Here is a 14,045-nt window from a genome sequence, read left to right as displayed (position 1 = left end):
TCCTGTTTACACTATAGGACAGGAAGTTAAGGGAAACCTTAATAAGACACAGATAAAAAAAAAGGGGAGTACTGATAGCAGCTTCAACCCTCCCTTACTCTATCCAAAATAAGCTTCTTTCCAATGTCATACTGTACATGTAGGCCCAGGCCTGTCTTGAAAAAACTCCCAGGTAGGCAACCCTCTCCAACCTAACTAGATAGCAGGACTCGATGGGCATTGGTTGCATGCCTCCTGTTTCACAGGAACAAGCACTCTTGCGTGTTCAAAACCTGCACATGCGCAGTGCACTCTCTTTCCCTCTGATGAGAGAGTGAGAGAACTGAATCAGCCAAGCTGGGGGTGTGCCTAACATCAGGTGCATCCTGACATCCAGGCAGGATGGGGAGGGCCACTTATCTGAGTTCTTTGGACAGGCTTTGGGAGGGACCACCGATGGCCAACAGGTATGGCATTAAAAAGAAGCTTATTTTTTTTTAAACCCTGAGCAGTGTTTTTTAATGTACTGGGGACTCTGCACTGTAAGGTTGCACCAATACCGATACTGGTATCAGTGCCGATACTAATCTTTTGTACTTGTGCAAATGCTCCAATATGTGAAACGGATACCTTTGCGGTACAATTTGAGGCCATACAAAATGAATGGGCTCAAATTGCACTGCAAAGAATGTGATTTGAATAGGGATTCCTGTCCGAATCACATAAGGTTTCCCCCACCGCTCCTGCGTGAACCCAGGCTTGTCATAGGCTTGTCATAGTGACTTCAGCCTGGGTTCACGCAGGAGTGGTATAGGAAACCTTATGTGATTCAGAAAGGAATTGCACTGCATTCCTTTTCAAATCACATGCGATTCTTTGCAATGCAATTTGAGCCTATTCATTTTGTATGGCCTCAAATCACACAGCAAAGGCATTGGTATCAGTGAGTACTGGTACTTGTACATGCCAATAAAAAAATAAAAAAAACAAAAATAAAATGTATACGGTATTGGTGCATCCCTATTGCACTGCATGGGAAATGTGATTGTAAAAATCAACTAACCCTTTAATCCATGCCCTCTGAAAAGCAATCCACCACCAGTGTAAAAAAATAACTAAATACATTTTAAAAATCCCAAAATGGGGGGGGGGGGGGGCTGCTCTTCTGTGTCTCCCACACTGCATGTAAAGGGGTCCAGAGGTATAGGAGCATGTGTTTTGGCGGGGGGGGGGGATTGTGTAATGTAAAGGGGTCCAGAGGTGGGTGGGTGTAATGTAAAGGGGTCCATAGGTGTGGTGCTGTGTAATTTAAAGGGGTCCAGAGGTACGGGAAGGCTGTGTAGTGTAATAGGGGTCTTCCCACAGTTATAGCTGCGGTCCTATAGATTTCTATTAGGTTTCATGTTTTTTTTCTGCATTTTCTGAAAGCACACCAAAAGTCCTACATGCTGCATCTTTGGCACACTTTCAGAAAACAGGAAAATAATTTTTTTTTGGGGGGGGCACCATGTTTTACTGCACCAGGTGACACCAACCCTAGTGCTGCCACTGGCAGTAGCACATAGTAAGTGTGCCACTGGCAGTTACATGTGATTCTGTCTAGTGACAGTGGCCGTTAACAATCCTCTGCGCTGTTGTTGCGGCGGATAAGGAGGGGCCTGGCTGCCCGGGAAGCAGAGAAATGAGGACTCTTTCAAGTTGTAGGTCGCAGTGTGCAGAGGCGCTACACATCGATGTGCGGTGCGCCACCTACCTGCCCACCAGCGCCTGGGGGGGGGGGTGGTGCAATCTGCTCCGGGTGCCAAATGCTCTAGGTAGGCCCCTGGGAGTCAGTACAGGTAAGACTGACTGCAGCATCTTTGCATGCTTCTACAGTGATTTCTATTCTTTGTAAACTAGGGAGAGCAGGGGGAGAGTACATGAACAGTTCAGGCGGAGTTCCAGCTCCTGTACAGCATGGTCAAAGTAAAGGCTGCAGAGTGGCCAGTGACTCATATGACTACTTAAAGATTTTATGTGTGTGCATGTTAGGAGGTCTTCTTACACCTTACACATTTTTGCTCTCCATCATAGATAAGAAATGGATGTTGAAGGTCGGTACTATAAAGTAAATGTACAGTGCACTCCATAGGCCATCTGTGTTTACCCAGAACCTAAGCTGTCTATTACCAGGCTGCAGTTAGCTGGTCCACTTTCTGGTTACCTAGCTGCTGGGTCATTTAGGATTGCCAGGATAAGAGTCTATGTTTGCCAGAGGATTAATCATTCATCTGGACACTCACATGTGTATAAGAAAAGTATACTACACAGAACACCTAGGCTACTGTAGCATTCTAAAAATTAATCAGCATTCAGTAACGAACATTAGAAAGAATGTTACTTTGGTCGAACAGAAAAGATGCAGAGTGAGGGATACGTACTGAGAGCCCTTCTCCAAGCAGCTGGAAAGGTCTCTTGTAAGCATTCATATTCAGGCCCCATTCACACCTGAGCATAGCGTTTTCAGGCAGAAAAAACAAATCGCATAATTTTACCACGATTTTGTACAGGGAAAAAAGGTCACTTGTCTTAATTAAAAGCACTGTGTCATTTCTATCTGCTGCCTCGCTACTCTGCTATTAGCATAAATCACTTCTGACACCAAGGAAAAAAAAAAAGTTGACAAGGGAGAAACTTCCAGCCAATTGACAGCCTCAGCTCGGTTCCTATGTGCTATGCGAAGGGGGGTGTCCTTTCCCTCCAATCAGCTCTCTGCCCCTTTTTTCTGACAACTCAGACAAGCTTTATAAAATTCGGCATTTTGTATGGATGTAGAGGAAAGAAGGCTCAGACAGATACAACTTATGGAAGATTTGTTTCATCTCTGGGTTTACAGCCACTTTAAAGTGCAGGCTCATCTTTACAGAAAATCTGTAGAGGTGAACTTACACTGGACCCCCTCCCCAATCCCCCCACTCCCCGGTCCTGCTAACCTGGAGTCTGGCGATCCCCGCACTGACAGCTCGTATCACCGCTATACCAGTCTGGGGGATTTGATATCCCAGCGGCTTTCTCTCCTCTTCGCCAATGGTGACAGGATGGCTTCTGATTGGTCAGCGCCGACCAATTAGAATGCTCCTAAATGTACCTGTCGATGTATGTTTTGGAGATTAAGCCAAGGGGATTTCTAAACCCAGTGAGGCAGCGACCTGGTGTGTGAGTGCGAGTGATCGCCATACTCCTGGTAAGTGGGATGGGGGGGGGGGGGGGAGACGCTTTAGATTTTGGAGTAAATTGTGTCTGAGACAAAAGTTCTATTTGAAGCAATTCTGCAACAAATTCATACACACCTTACTACCAACAGTTACTTGAATCTGTCACAAAGTATCATGTGTTGTATGAACAGCAGACAGAATTGTAGTGGGTGTCTATGAATTGCAGGATATATGTGATGTCAGCCAGGTAAAAGACTAGTAATTGTCAGACTTTGGATGATCTCTAACCCCCAGTTTACCTTGGCAATGGCACCCACCATAGTTCTCTGCTGGCAGGTTTCCTTTAAAATGTTCAGGAAAAATGAACAAATGCGATCAGGAGGTGATGAATGGGAGCGCCAGATTAACAAGACAGTAACCGGCAGAACAACAACCAGATGTGCCAATCCACAGCTTCAGGGAACAAACACAACTTTGATATTAGCAAGGGGAATCCAGCCAAGAAAGATCTATGGAGCATTAAAATTGCATTAGCTCTGTTGCGCACAAAACTGATGGGTTAACGTGTTGTGAGGAAGCATTTGTTAGGTAAGCTGAGAACACCAATAGAACAGACATTTACCGTAAATCAAGCAAACAGAATATGGAGCAACTGTCCATGGCAACCAATCAGTTTCTATTTTCAGTTAAAGATGTAGTAAAGGCTTTTGGTTTAAATTATATATCCACAAGTAAGTCTATAAAAAAGCTTACCTGTGGATACAGTAAATCTCTCCTAAACGTACACCGTTTAGGAGATATTTACTTTAGCGGCAGCGGTAACATCACCGGCGCATGTGCACTGCGCTCTTAATGGACGGCGTGCGGGCCACAAAAAAAAAAATGTTGTGCCACTGGCTCAGCCAAACGGTGGAAGGAGCCCGGAAGGAAGACCAGGTGAACATGGAAGCCCTGTCAGCGTTAACAGTGCACTGCTGGAGGGCTACGTTTTCAAATAAATCTTTCATAATGTGCTAGTATGCCAAGCATGCAAGCACGTTATGACATTAACCGCATTCCGACCAGCCAGCGCAGTTGTACTGCAGCAGCATGGCTCGGCTGCGCGAATCGCCCTTATGCTACGTCGGTAGCATAAACGGCCACTAGGGGGCGCACGCTCCTCGAGCCAATGCGAGAGCTCGGCGGTCTTGATTGCCGCCGGGCTCCTGCGATCGCTTGAGGCACACAGAGAACAGGGAGCTGTGTGTGTGAACACACAGTTTCCAGCTCTGAACAGTGAGCTGACAAATCGTCTGTACATACAGAGTATGAACAGCGATCTGTTAGTTTCCCTGCACAGTCCCTTCCCCCCCTTCAGTTAGAACACAAATAGGATACATATTAACCCCTTCACTGCCAGTGTCATTTTTACAGTAATCAATGCAATTTTAATCGCACTGATCGCTGTATTAATGCCAATGGTCACAAAAATGTGTCAAAATTGTCTGACGTGTCTGCCATAATGTCGCAGTCACGAAAAATAAATAAAATCGCTGATCACCGCCATTACTAGTAAAAAAAAAAAAAAATTATATATATATATATATATATATATATATATATATATATATATATATATATATATATATATATATATATATATATATATATATATATATATATATATATAATGTCATAAAACTAACCTCTATTTTGTAGATGCTATAACTTTTGCGCAAACCAATCTATATACACTTATTGCAATTTTTTTTTTCTTACTAAAAATATGTAGAAGAGTACATATCGGCCTAAACTGAGGAAAAAAAAGAAAGTTTTTTTTTTTAATATATATATATATATATATATATATATATATATATATATATATATATATATATATATATATATTATAGCAAAAAGTTAAAAATAATGTGTTTTTTTTCAAAATTGTCCTTGTTTTGTTTATAGCGGAAGAATAAAAACCGCAGGGGTGATCAAATACCCCCAAAAGAATGCTCTATTTGTGGGGGGGGGGGGGGGGAAGGACGTAAATTTTGTTTGGGAGCCACGTCGCACGACCGTGCAATTTTCAGTTAAAGTGACGCAGTGCCGAATTGCAAAAAGTGGTCTGGTCTTTGGCCAGCCGATTGGTCCGGGGCTTAAGTGGTTAAAGTGTTACTAAACCTAGCCCCTGCATTCACTATATCTGGTCTCCCACAGTACACAGAACATGAAAATGCTATTATTTTAGTAAATAAAAACTGATAAATATCTTTTCTCCTCAGCAGTCTTGTGACTTCTATCAGTTCCTAGTAAAGCTTGTAGGAGGAGTTTTCATTCTCCCCCATCCTCTGTCTGGACAGTGCTGATCACATGCAACCCCCCCCCCCCCCCCCCCCCAAAAGAAAAAAAAAAAAAAAAAAAAAAACCAACAACTCTCTAGCAACACACATCAGACTGAGCGTGTGCAGCCTGTCCCCTGGTTCTGTAAATATCAGGTTATTTTTTGGAGACAGTGGAAGAGGAGGATCAGAGAAGACAGGATCAAACAGCCTTTATACACAATGCAAAGGATTAACCCCTTAGGTTCCACAGTGGGTATAACAAGTATGCTTTACTGCATATGCACACTAATTTTACTGTTGTGGGTTTAGTAACACTTTAATTTGCAGGGAGTTTTTTTTTTTTTACAGTTTACTACCGCTTTAAGTTTTGAAAGTTAAAGCTAGAAGCGGATTGGTTGGACAGCTGCTCCAGTCTTCGTAATTTCCCCTCATGGTGGCTATACACAGAACAGTTTTATACTGTGACCATATGATCAATTTATTGTCTGGCCAGAAAGACGACTGAATGTGCCATATGCTTAATGATCATATGGAATTATCAACATTACTATGATCCATCCAGACTCATCAGAACAATTTTGATAAAATCAGCTGGTTTTAATCTAAATTGATTGAAGATTTGTGATAGTTCATAGATCTGATAATATTATCTAATACCGAGAATAATTGTTCGATGAGATCATCATGCGTATGGCCATCATCATGCACACAAAAACTAAAAAAAATTAATAAATAAAATAAAAAATCTGGGTCCTTTCCTATATAAAAAAATATTACATACCAAATCAGAAGTCAGGGATGGCCGCCTGTATAGGGAACGCTTCCGATGTCAGTGCAGGATCCTGAGCCAATGAACCTAATGCTCAGAAGCAAAACAAGATTGTTACAATCAACAGTAGTACAACTTCTAAACATGGCACCTGATCAAAAAATAAAATAAAATGTAAAAACAACAACAAACTACAGGTTTATTCCCAAAGTAGCACAGCAGTACCTCCTCTATGATCAGATGAGGCTGATCTATCTCCCCATTGTATCTGCACTGACACTTCCCACCTGCACTATAATCTGCCCCAATCAGCAGGCAACTCTACAGCCCAGCCAGGAGAAATAGAAGCAGCAGAGGAGCGGGGTGCAGGAATCGGGAGATGTGATCGGGGTGCAGGAATCGGGAGATGTGATCGGGGGGACATAGGCTCTGTGACCCCCTGACCCCCCTCTGTACAATCAGCCTACAGATGATAGAAGACACACAGCACGGGTCTATGGGATGCGGACAGCCGCACACACCTCCGATCTCCGCGGTGCCGGGTCTGGGCCGGTGCCAGTACTGCAGAGAAGATCGGTGTGATGGAAGGAAGGGTGCGGCCCCTGTTCTCCGATCCGCAGGTCTCTGTCTTTTGCTGCCTGTCTACTTCTGTCTGCCCTCGGGGTGCTGTGGGTGCCGGTACCACCTCCTTCCTCCCCCCTCCCTTCCTGGCTCTGGACTGCATGGAGAATGGATCAGTCCAGCCTTCGTGTCAGCTTCCCCTTAAATCTGCATTGTAGTCTCAGAGCAGCAAGGAGCCTCCCAGTACATGCATTGTACACCTAACATCCCATCTACAGCAACACCAACACCAACACCCCATGATCTACAGCAACACCCCATGATCTACAGCAACACCTAACATCCAGTCTACAGCAACACCTAACATCCAGTCTACAGCAACACCTAACATCCAGTCTACAGCAACACCTAACATCCAGTCTACAGCAACACCTAACATCCCATCTACAGCAACACCTAACATCCCATGATCTACAGGAACACCTAACACCCCATCTACAGGAACACCTATTATCCCATGATCTACAGCAACAAATAACACCCCATGATCTCCAGCAACACCTAACACACCATCTACAGCAACACCTAACACCCCATGATCTACAGCAACACCTAACATCCAACCCCCCCCCCACCCCATTAAAATTTGTCCCACCCCAGCTGCAGTATACCATTCTTGTCTCAGGGTCTCACGGGGAAGATGCAGTCATTCACAGTGAGACATGATTCCTCCAAGTGCCATATATACAATTACTGCCCATGATCTGATGTTCCCGGGGATACATGTGTGGTCTGCATGCGTGCCTGCAGGACTGGTATGGGCATTCTTTGCACTGGAGGACGGAGGCACTTTTACATTTTATTTATTTTTTGTTATTATTCCTTTTATTTTTTCACTGTTGTTTTAATTATTATTATTTTTTTTTTCTGATCTATTTTATACAGGAATGTAAACATGCTAGTGACAGCAGTAAGCCTGTTTACAGATACTCTTTATGGAGATATCTGGTGTCCATAAGACCCCAAATCCCTCCTGTGCACTTAAGTGTTCAAAAGACCAAGTTCGGTGCTTTTGAATGCTTTTGATTTTAAAAAATTGGCACCAATGCTTTCCAAGTAAACCAGAAGTGATGTCATGTCGTCACTTCTGGTTTAAGCCCAGTGTACACTGGCAGAACATGGGATCTAGCTTGTGAGACTCCAAGTCACATGGCATGCCAAATTAAATGTTTCCCTATGAGAGCTGTCTTAACTGATCTGACACAAGTCACTTTGACTTTAGAAAAAGTCTCTCCCACTTTGATACAACTTCAATGCCATAGATAAAAGTCAGACTGAAGATGCAGGGCAAAGTCGGTTCAGAATTCGCACAACTTTCATGTCGGAGCAGTGTGAACCTGGGCTGACTGTTACAAAAAGCCGATGAAAGGTGATTCTGGCTTTGCTTGGTTGTCCACAACCGGTGGAAGCACTGGCTGGTCGCTTCAGTCTCCCGGTGGGACGGGAGAGCTTGAGAGAGCTGCAGGGAGGTGGCTTTCCCTCCCGTTGCTTTTAATAGCAATCAAGCAGCTAACAAGCCGCTCCGATAGCTTTTACAAGAAAGCTAACTGCTGGCTCTAAGAAATGGTACTGGGATGATGTCTGGTTATCACATGTGTGTCCGACAAATCTTTAGAAACCTGATCGTTTTTTTTTCTAACCGTGTATGGCCAGCATTAGGCTTCATTCACAGGGCTGTAAAATAATTCTGAAGAAAAAAAAGTTTCTGCGTAATGATCAGTAAAATAATAATTTATTATAAAGGATTTATTTAATGCCAACAGTTTATGCAGCGCTTTACAACATGAGGGTAGACAGTACAAATACAATACCACTTTAATACAGTAGGAATCAGAGCTTACCATTTAAGTGAGAAGGTCAAGAGATAAAAGAGGTAAAAACTGTGACTGGTGTGCCAATGGAGAAAATAAATGTACAGTTGTTAGGTGGGGGCCAGATATCTCTTCAGAGAAGCCTGAGTTTTCAGGGATCGTTTGAAAGTGAACAAGGTGAATATTGGATGAGGTAATAAGGGAGTTAGAGAGCAGGAGGTCTTGGGAAGAGCAAAGAGAACGATTAGGTTGGTATTTTGAGACTAGGTTAGTGATGGCTTTGAAAGTTATTGTTGGTATCTTGAATTTAATTTATTAGTTGAGTGGCAGCCAGTGGAGGGATGGGCAGAGGGGTATAGCAGAGGCTAAGAGGTTTGTGAGGTGGATGAGCCTGGCAGCAGCATTCATGCTGGACTGAAGTGGGGATAGCCTATTTAGGAGAAAGTTGCAGTAGTCAAGGCGAGAGATGACCAGGGAGCGGTCTTGCTTTGTGGTGACATTGTTTTGGAAGGAGTGTATCTTGGAGATGTTGTGAAGGTTGAGGTGGCAAATTTTGGGTAGCGATAGGATGTGAGGCCAAAGGGTTAGTTTGGAGTCCAGGATTACACCTAGGACCTTGGTGGGGGGGGGGGGGGTTCATAGTTGAGCTGTTGATATTGACAGAGAAATCAGGGGACGTGGCACCTGGGGGAGGAAATATCATGAGCTCGGTAAGTGATGTGACATCCAGACTGATACTGTATGTCTGCTAGTACGTTTGTGATGCGTGAGGAGACGAGAGATGATATTGAAAGCCATGGGAGTCAATCAACTGAACCATGGAGGTGGTGTAGATTGAGAAAAGGAGAGGTCCAAGAACAGAACCTTGGGTGACCCTGATGGAGAAAGGAAGAGGAGGGGAGGAAGTCAAGTTGTGACACTGAAGGAGCAGTGGGATAGGTAGGATGAAAAGCAGCAAAAAGTACAGTCATGGAGACCAAAGGTCTTGCATATAGATGCATTTAAACACGCAAAGACGCGTAGGCATACATAATTTGTTTTTAGGATACTTTTCCCTTTGCTAATACTTATAGCCCAACTCCAGGTAAATTAATTTTTTTCCCATGCAGTGGGGCTGTAGCATTGCATGAGCTAACTGTTTTTTTTTCTAGGGGCGAACACAGAGTCTATACTCACCTGATCCTTCGCTCCTCAGGATAACGGCGCTCCCCCACATCCAGCTGTGGAATGTTCCTGACATCTTCAGATCCAGAGCCCAGTCTATGGGTGTGATGATGTCAGGAACAGCCCACTGCACAAGACCGCTAAGCCGTGGGGGGGTTGGTGGTGGCCGCAGGGACCAGTTATGAGCTAGGAGGATCAGAGGCTTAGGTGAGTATATCTCGGCTCGCCAAATCACCAGACCAAAGCAAGCAGTTAAAGAACTTTATCCATATTACTTGATAAAAAATATTCTCTAGCAAGAAATATACATTCCGAATTAATAATTATGCTACCAAAATTAGTGTGTGTTGTAAATTGACCCCAGCATTGCTCCTGTTTAGGGCTGAAACAACTAATCGATTAATCGACTATGAAATTAATCGATTACTATTTTTATAATCGATTAATCGGCCACTAACATAATGGTGTTAAAAAAAAATTAGCCCTTTATAGTACAAAAAGAGCAAATCGCTACTGTAAATATTACTTTCACTGTCCCATAGTAAATAATGAACCCCTTACAGTAGCGATTATTTTCTCTTTTTGTACTCATTTTAGTTTTTTTAAGCCCATTATGTTACTAAACATCTCAGGCCTGGGTCACACCTCTGTGTTTTTTGGTGCTTTTTGCAGAAACACACTACAGTTCATTTACATGGTTTCCTATGGGACACATTCACATCCATGATTTTTTTTAGCTGCTGCGTATTTGGAAAAGACATGGACTTTTTTTTTTAAAGCAAAACTGTGCTATTTTGTTTTTTTGGTTCAATATACTTAAATGGAGAAGCTGCAGAAAAGCATGTAATAATGCGTTTTTGCAGCAATTTGCGTTTTTTAATCTGCCCAATAACAAATTGGCCAAAAAAATATTAAAAAAGGCAAATCGCAGCAAAATTACCTTTTTTATTTTTATTTTAAAGGGATTGTAAAGTTATTTTTTATTTTTTTAAATAACAAACATGCTATACTTACATCCACTGTGCAGCTCGTTTTGCACAGAGTGGCCCTGAACATGGCCTTCTGGGGTCCCTCGGCGGCTGTCTCTGCTTCCTCCCACAAGTACTTCTCACGTTCATGCGAGCTCCCTTGCATGGTGAGAAGCACTTGCGGGCGCGCTCCCGTGATACAGCTGGTGACTATAGCCGCTCGCTGTATCACTCGGCCTCACCCCCAACATCAATGGATATGATTGACAGCAGCACGAGCCAATGGCTGCGCTGCTTTCAATCCATCCACTCCAGCCAATCAGTGGCCAGGCTGAGTGGAGAAGAGGACGTCGGGGGTGAGCGCGGGACTTTCGAGGGGTCAGGTAAGTAAAACAGGGGGACTGGGGGCACCGGCACTGTGAGATGTTTTTTCACCTTAATGCATAGAATGCATTAAGGTGAAAAAACATTTATCTTTACAACCCCTTTAAGGTTATTAATCGATTAATCAAAACAATAATCGGCCAACTAATCGATTATGAAAATAATCATTAGTTGCAGCCCTACTCCTGTTCCTTCTTGCTGGAGGCTGCCATTTTGCTGAGGCCCAGAGCCCCTAAAGTGCAGTAAATCCTAAAGTCATATTTGCGTATGTTCTCAACCAAACTGTCAAACCATCATATGGCTGGTGTCATAACTAATCACATGTGCAGCACCATGGCAGTTGTAGATCAAACAGAACCTTCTTCCTTGGCTGTAAAGGATAGGAGGGCTTAAAGTTGTAGTAAACTCTTGTTATTTACTTTTACCTACAGGTAAGCTTATAATAAAGCACAGTTTAGGAGATATTCTAGCAAGCAGCAGCCCGTGACGTCACTGACGAATGCGCTCTGAAGGTACAGCTTACCTGTGCCGTTCCTTCAAAGCTCTGTGCAGCGGCCGAGCCTCCCGTCTGCATACTAGCACATTATGAGACTTTTTTTTTTATACTCAAAGAGTTTTCTACAGCTTTAAAGTATAACTAAAGGCAAACCTATTTTGGATAGAGTGGAGAGGGATTAGAAGGCTTGTCGGTTATTATTGCTGTCTGTGTCCCTGTTAAGATTTACCTTCTCTATTTTTGCTGTTTACTATTATCATTGAAAGTGGGAGTGAAAGAAAATCCCAAAGTCTGGGTTGTCCCTAGAAAAGTAATAGAGGGGAAATCTTCCAACGGGGACTCTAGATCTGGTGACCTGGGGGTCCCAGTGGGATTCCCTTACTTTTCAGGGATTTCCTCTCACTTCCTGTTTGGCTACGGGGCAGGAAGTGAAGGTAAATCTCCATAATGGGACACAGATGGCCTCCATTATTCTATCCAAAATGGGAAAAAAAAAGTTTTGCCTATAGTTCAACTTTAATTCTTTAGGGCTGTAAGCAGATTAGACACTGTCAGATTTGTACAGGCCAAATATAGAGAGCAAATGAGTATGTGCAAAGCAGGGTGAGACTGTGTATTACTGAATTTTAAAGGTTTAGGAGTGTGTCTATGGGAATGTTTGTCCATTTGGGATGAATTAGAGCAGAGAATGCGAGCCAGGTCTTCTTGTCCAACATCAGTGCCTGACCTCACAAATGCGCTTCTGGAAGAATAGTCAAACATTCCCATAGACACACTCCTAAACCTTGTGGACAGCCTTCCCAGAAGAGTTGAAGCTGTAGCTGAAAAGAGTGGGCCAACTCAATATTGAACCCTACGGGCTAATGCCCTGTACACTGTCGGAAATTTCGATCGTGCGTGGGCTCCATCTGACTTTTTCCGTCTGAATTTCCGACACACAAAGTTTGAGATCTGGATCTAAAATTTTCCGACAACAAAATGCAATTGTTTAAATTCCGATCGTGTGTATAGAATGACACACACAGTGCCACGCATGCTCAGAATAAATTACGAGACAAAAGCTATTGGCTACTGCCCTCTTTATAGTCCCGTCGTACGTCACCTGGTTCTGAACAATCTGTTTTTCAACAAGTTTGTGCAACCGTGTGTATGCAAGACAAGTTTGTGCCAAAATCAGTCAGAAAAAAATCTGGATTTTGTCGTCGGAATGTCCGACCGTGTGTACAGGGCATAAGACTGGGGCAGTGGGATGCCATTAAAGTTCATGTGCGTGTAAAGGCAGGTGTCCCAATACTTTTGACAATATAGTGTAGCTATACCTGCAAAAGGGGCCAGCTTGAAGTGACCTAGCAGGACTTAATTTCTTGACTAACGTTCCACTTTAACCCACGCAGTGCAGGCAACGCCCACTGCATGCTAAATCTAAAAATGTGCCCAGAGTTCAGCTTTAATTTACATACTTAAACACATATACATGCGATACTTATAGGTGGATAAAGCCCATGTTCTTAGAGGCTGATTTTTGTATCCTGTGTTATGGATCGGAAAACAGCTCATGTTTGTGTCAATGGCTCCATTGAAAACTATGCAATTGCATTCAGATCCGTAATTGAAACTCGCGTTTTTGCAGCCATGCGTTTTTTTTTACAGCCATGTGAATAAGGCCTAAATGTACATATATACCTACCTACCATAAACATGTAAAGTCATTAGAAGAATTGTATGTGTCTAAATGTGAGTACTTTAGGGACATATTTTACACAGGATCTTCTGATAGCTCTGACTGTGCAGAAAATATGCATTTTGTCCTTGTGAATGAAGCTTAATAGCTGCTGCATTTGTGTGCAAAAATGTGTAATTTTTATCAGTACACTTTATTTTTATGGATCTGTTTTCCACGGGCTCATTCATCCATGCAGAGGGCCCCATTTATGCAGAGATGCATGCAGCCAGCCTGTTATAATCCATGATTGCTTTGACAGCAGTCTGTACAGCCTTCTTCACATGCAGCCTACAACCTTAGCTATGCATCAGTCTCATGTGGCTGTACACCCAGGGATAAGGGTGAAAACTCATGAAGGTCCCTTTGCCTGTCATTGATTTTAACATGGCTGGCTGCAAGGACCACTTGTGCTTTTCAGGCAGGCCCAAACTGGCCATAGGGTCCGGTGGGCCGGGCTGCCAGGCCGCATTTGCTAACAATCAGGGTCCCACTGACACTGCAGGGCAGCCAGGTGCACAGAAGCCAGGCAGTGTTGTGCACTTTATTATTGCCCAGCGAGCAAGGAGTGGATGGGGCCAGGGGCTACATTGACGCTCTGACCCCACCCATGTC

At 43.4% G+C, this 14,045-nt stretch overlaps 1 protein-coding gene across 2 annotated transcripts in view; it reads right to left on the bottom strand.

The window, feature by feature from the left end:
• VWA5B2 (von Willebrand factor A domain containing 5B2) overlaps positions 1-7,296 on the bottom strand; it is a 91,824-nt gene extending 84,528 nt beyond the window's left edge. Inside the window, exon 1 of one of the 2 annotated variants that reach the window (XM_077487725.1) lies at positions 6,279-7,296. The gene's annotated coding sequence lies outside the window, so the exon portion shown is untranslated. The remainder of the gene's footprint in view (positions 1-6,278) is intronic. The other variant, XM_077487726.1, reaches the window with a different exon arrangement.
• Positions 7,297-14,045: the final 6,749 nt, after the last annotated feature.

Source organism: Lithobates pipiens, unplaced genomic scaffold (genome assembly GCF_037356315.1).
Source record: "Lithobates pipiens isolate NorthernLeopardFrog02 unplaced genomic scaffold, aLitPip1_a1.2 Scaffold_18, whole genome shotgun sequence".
Classification (NCBI taxonomy): domain Eukaryota; kingdom Metazoa; phylum Chordata; class Amphibia; order Anura; family Ranidae; genus Lithobates; species Lithobates pipiens.
This window is presented reverse-complemented; position numbering and strand designations above follow the sequence as displayed.